Genomic DNA, 5960 nt, shown 5'->3' with positions numbered 1-5960 from the left:
AGGAGAAGCTGGCCTGACCTAGGGCGGCGGCAGTGGCTGGAGCTGCTCACAGAGAAACTTGTTTTGGTTGGAGGTGAACCTCTAAGTTTGTTTTTTGGTGAACTGCCTAACCCAAGAAATGTTCCAGTCATGTCTTAAAAGGCTTAGCCCCTCCAGAGAGGGTCTGGTTTTCCTGAGTCAGTGATTTTTGTCTCCTTCTGTCTAAGAATGCTGCCAGTTTGTCTCCAAAAGAATGTTTTGCCCTTAGGGTGGATGGAGGCTCAGGTAGCTCTGGACTGAGACTGAGTCCTCTTAGCCTTTGAGTTAGTAATTTTCCAATTCTCTCCTGGTGCTGGTCCCCAGGTGGTGTTTGATCTGAGCCTGACACTAACTAACCCCATCAGCTCCAGTCGCCAGGATGTCTGCACAGAACAGGTATCCATGACAGGCTTTATCTTGGTGTGACTTGGCTGCCTACCAGGGTAGAGTTGCTGCTTGCAGGAGGCCCCATCCCAGCAGTAAAGAAAAGCATCTTATCCTTGCCCCAGCATTTCCTAAAAACTCTGCTTAGTGCTTTTGAGGCATGTTTACAATGACGTATTACACATGTGCTCAACTCTCCTTGACATGTCCATGCAGAACATGTGGCCCAAAGCTCAAAAAATGTGTACATCAATAACAAATTAGGTTTGAGATAGAGTCATTGGATAGCAGTTTCCAAGGCAAATTATTAATAGTCATTAAAGGTAAAAGCGACTGTGTTTTCTGAACCCCAGATATGATTTTTGGCTACTTTCAAAGCCAGTCTGGGAGGTGTTAATTTGGAGACAGAAATATTTCGGGCTGGGGTGAAAGGTTGGTAGAAGTGTGGCTCTTCCTTTCTGCTCTAGGCCCCAGTGGCTGCTGTTGAAATGGGCAAGTTTAGGAAAGCTGGGAAGGTGGTGCTCGTCCTGGCTGGATGCTACTCCAGATGCAAAGTGGTCATTGTGAAGAACATTGATGATGGCACATCAGATCACTCCCACAGCCATGCTCCAGTGGCTAGAATTGACCACTAAATCTGCAAAATGACAGCTGCCAAAGGCAAGAAGGAAATTGCTAAGAGGTCAAAGATTAAGTCTTTTGTGAAAGTTTATAACTATAATCATTTTATACCCATAGATACTCTGTGGATATCCCCTTGGACAAAACTATCATCAGCAAGATGTCTTCAGAGACCCTGCTCTGAAACACAGGGCCTGACACAAGGCCAGGGTCAAATCTGAAGAGAGGTACAAGACCAGCAAGGACAAATGGCTTTTCCAGAAGCTGCGGTTTTGGATCTTTTTTGTTTCAGTCCTAAAATAAAAAAATTCTTTTGGCCGGTATATAAAAATGAAAGAACACATTATTGGAACTGGAAAAAAAATGTCCGGGACATTTGCTGGCTATACTAGAAGACAATTTAGTCCAACCAGCCTCCTTATGTGTGCATCTGGCAGTAGCAAACTCTGAAACAACAGAAGAGGGTTAGACAATGACATTCTTTCTTGCCTTGGGGATCTCCATTTCCTTCTTCTTACTGTTCTTAGGTTCCAATGGGGAGGCTTGGGTGTGCCATGGGCTGTCTAAATGTTGAAGGGTCAAGAGGAAAGGCAGGGTGTGTAAAGCACCTAGACAAACAATAATTAACAGTAAAAATAACAAGCACAGCAGCAGGTGGTATTTACCAATTACGTAGCATGTGCCATACTGAGCTCAGTGCTTTCATGTAGTACCTCCTCATTCGTGCATCCATTCTTTATTCATTCAATTGTTCAACAGTTATTAATGGGTCAAGCAGCATTCTAGGTGCCAAGGACACAACAATGAAAGAAACAAAGTCCTTGCTCTCATCGAGCTTATGTTCTGGCACAGAGACAGACAGCAAACAAATACATATATAATGCAAAGTAGACAAGCCCTAAAGAGAAATATGAATCTGAGCATGGGTGAAGGGGAACTGACAGGGACCAGGGAAGGTCATTCTGTTGAGTAGGTATCTGCTTTTCAGGCCAAGTGAACAGCAATGCCTTGAGTCTGAGAAAGACCTGTCCTGTTGAAAGAGGGAGCAAGAGAAAAAATATTTGACGATGAGGTTTACAGGGTGGCTGGGGATTTAAGGGGGAAGGGGGGGCCATTGGAGATCATTGTGCAGAGATATGTTTTGACATATGTTTAAAAGAGTTGTTCTGATGCAGAGACAGGCTGGGAGGCCAGTTAGGAAGCTACTGCATTTGTCTAGGAGGGAGATAAGGATAGTTTGAAGCCATGAGCTAAAATTTTAGAAGGTGAGAATAAATGCATCCTGGAAATACTCAAGTTATGATGGCAGTTTTTGCAGATGGATTTGGATGTGTGGGGAGGACAAGAGAGAAGGCACATTTGGACCTCAGTCCAAACCTGCAAAACCATTTACAAACATGGGCAATACCGTAGGAGGAGGGTCTGATCTGGAGATGAAAATCAAGGGTTTGGTATGTACATGCCAACTTTTTAATGCATATTACACATCAGGTGGAAATGTCAGGGAAGGAGTTGAGGGGTAAATTTGTCTGGAGCTCGGAGGGGAGGCTGGAGATTAGATTCAAGTGACATCAGCAAAAAGGTGCTGTGTGAAGTCACAGGTCTGGATGAAGCCATTGAGGGGGTGAGAAGATAAGAGGTGCAGGATACTTCAGTATTGTGTAGGAAATGGACAGGTGCTCAGGGAGTTCAAATAAATGGGAGGAAAACCAGGAGAAAGTGCCTATTTCGATATTAAATCAAGAAAGCGACCAGCTATGTCAAGTGTATGAATAAGTTAAGATGAAGACAGAATTGGCCACAGGAGTTAGCAATATGTATTTCATTCATCTCAAAACCTTATGTGGTGAGTACTATAATTATCTACACTTTACAAATGGGGGAGTCAAGACTTAGAGAGGCTTAGTAACTTTGCCGGGTCTCACAGCGCCCTGGCTGGGCTACCCTGGAGACACCCATTCCCCTTCCTACTACCAGTTGTGAGTCCTGGACTTTTTCCCTCACCTCCCTGGTAAACAGTGACAATGCTCTAGGGAAGAATTCCATCTCAGCTTCATCAGAGGGTGACAGATTATTGCAAAATCTTCTGAGAGAATGATTCAAAATGAAGACAGAGGAAACATAATATAGAGCACTTAAGAAAACCTTCCCTTACCACTTATCTTTGAGCTCATGATTGCTTTAAAAATGTTATTAGTGTGTGTGTGCATGAGAGAGAGAGAAAATCAAATTAAAAAGTGTTTCTACCAAAAATGTAGTGGAAAGATTTGCAGGCTTTTCTGAGATTACAGGCTACACAACAGATTTGAGGGTGAAAGCTCAGCTGTGTGTGTGTGTGTGTGTGTGTGTTTCTTTCCCTCTCTTATAATGCACATTAAAGAAAAGCTACTTAGGACACTGTAGGAAAAGCATAAGTAACCCTCATCCCTAAAGAATGTTATCTGTTGACTGCAAAATATTTTTCACAAAAAGGCATTTTCATTTTTTGAGGAAAAAGTAGCAAATCCACTGTACTACTTTTCACTTATTATTTTCTGCTGGTATATTTCTAAAATTAGTGCTACTTTAAACATCGGTTTTCAAATCTAAGTTCCCCAGTCTAAAATTGAATGGATCTAGAGTATGTAAGTTTCACAGGCTTTAGGTGCCAATACAGTTTTTAGATGATAGTTACAAAATGACACTCTTACCTTCAGGGTGAATTAGCTTCCTAGGCTGCCATAACAAGTTACTACAAATTGGGTGGCTTAAAACAATAGAAATGTACATTCTGCCAGTTCTACAGGGCCAATATCAAGCTGTGGGCAGAGCTATGCTCCCTCGAAGGCTCTAGGAGAGGATCCTTCCTTGATGTCAGGCATTCCCTGATTTGTGGCATCAAAACTCTAGTTTCTGCTGTTGTTGTCACATGGCTTTCACCCCAGGCTTTGCCTTTCTCTGATAGGGTCTCTGTGATTGGATTTAGGGCCCATCCAAAATCCAGGATGATCTCATTTCATGATTCTTAGTTATATTTGCAAAGACCCTTTTCTCCCCCCAAAAGGTTTCATTTACAGGTTCTGGGGCCTAGGGTTTGGATGTATATTTTGGGGGGCCACTATTCTACCCACTGTACAATGTTTGTGGATGAATAAAAGGAGCTGTAATAAACCAAACTGAAAGTAACTTCACAGGGTAATCTGATCATAAATTCCAACTGAGCAGGTCATGGTGGGTAGTCACGACTCTGGCATAAACCTTTTTAAGAAAGAGGTTGATTTTTGCCTTGGGCAAGCCATGTTCATTGTTTCTGGGCACCTAGATTAATAGTCCTCTGACAAGCATTTTTCAGACCCCATGGAAGAGTAAACACCTTCAAGAGAACAAGTGATCTTGTTAACTATCTTGGCATCCAATCCCTCCCTTGCTTTCCCCTGCTTTCAGGTGATCTTCTTCAGGTTTCCTCTTTAACTGCAAATGTGTATGAAAAACTGTGAAACTATCATTCTCAGAGCATTTGAGATATTGTTCCTTGGTAATGTCAGTTTGGCTCAAATGAACTCATAAAAACTATGTGGGTTTCACATTCTTACCTCAACAAAATGAAGACTTTTTGGTAATCCTTATTTAACCCTCATAATAGCTCAGTGATTTTTTGCTGTTTCTCCATTTTGTAAAACTAACAGCAGAAGCTTAGAAAGGTTAAGTCACGTACCTAATGTCACCCATTTGTTAGGTGGTAGAACTGAGCCTTGGATGAAGGTATGTCTGGCTCTCTAGTTCAAGTTTTTAAAATCATGTTGGAATGACTGAATGAGTAAATGCAACCACAGTGAATTTTATGCTTACCATAACCTGCAAAGTGTAGGTGGCTAATTACAGCCTTGGCCTGAAGGGGAGCAGACTTCGCCATTCCAAAATACACCTCTTTGAGAATATTGATTATTTTAGGCTGGCTACTTTTAAGCAACAACAGACATGGGAGAAGCTCTAAAAACCAAGTGGAAGTTATCCTTTGTAAAAGGACATCTACATTAGTGAGGTAAAGCTCCTTCTGTGAGGGTGCTATTAAATATCTGGAAATACTTTTCAATGGAGAAGGTAGGACTTAAATCTGCATAACCCTTGTTTACTGTGCTTGTCCTATCACCTCCCATAACTGATTCTCTACCACCATCTTTTGTCTTTAGCTGAAGGTGGTATATAAGGTGATGGCTTTGGTCATTTAGTAAGTTAGTCAGTTTACCAGGGTCTTGCCCATGTATACAAGAGGTATGCATATTATTAAGCTTTAATTTGTTTTTCTTCTGCTAATCTGCCTCATGTCAACTTGATTATGAGACCAGCCAGAAGAACATAGAAAGGTAGAAGAAAATTCTTCCTCCCTAGCAGGCCAAACATGCTATCCAGAGCAATGGTTCCCAAGTGCTGGTCCATGGGCCAGCGCCAGCTCAGGACCAAAGATTGGCCAGTCTTTAGTGTGAGGAAAATATGAACATAAAGTAAGTTTATTCAATTAAGAACGTCCTTCATGATGACACCATGTTTATTCTTTTCTGTTCTTTGCAAAATAATGACAATAATAATTGGTAGTGTTTTTTTAACATTCTTATTTGGCAAAATAGACTGACCATTTTGAATTGGAATTCTTTTTTAAAAAAAGTCTTCTGTGTGATCCCAATGCTTGAGAATGACTATTCTAGAGACAATTAAGTGGTAATCAACAGCAGAGCCCCTATTTGAGGACAGATAGGCAGGTATCTTTCTTTAGTGGATGATTTTGAGATTGCAATAAGAATTATTTCTCAGAAATATCCAGCTGATTCTGAGAAGCCCTTCACAAGACTTCCACAAGTCCATGAAGGGAACACCCCTTTGATTTGAGCAACATGGTTGCAGGATTTGTATTTTAAAGAGTTCTCTTCAAATGAGGGGCTTGGAGTACATACATTTCTAAA

General features: G+C 41.4%; 1 pseudogene; it reads left to right on the top strand.

Annotated features, from left to right (window-relative positions):
- The first annotated feature begins 890 nt into the window (after window positions 1–890).
- LOC150008285 (large ribosomal subunit protein eL27 pseudogene) lies at window positions 891–1245 on the top strand (annotated as a pseudogene).
- The last annotated feature ends 4715 nt before the right edge of the window (window positions 1246–5960 follow it).

This window comes from Furipterus horrens, unplaced genomic scaffold (genome assembly GCF_987537825.1).
Source record: "Furipterus horrens unplaced genomic scaffold, mFurHor1.1.pri manual_scaffold_5, whole genome shotgun sequence".
Lineage (NCBI taxonomy): Eukaryota > Metazoa > Chordata > Mammalia > Chiroptera > Furipteridae > Furipterus > Furipterus horrens.
Note: the sequence above shows the minus strand (reverse complement) of the source record. Positions and strands in the feature narration are given on the sequence as shown.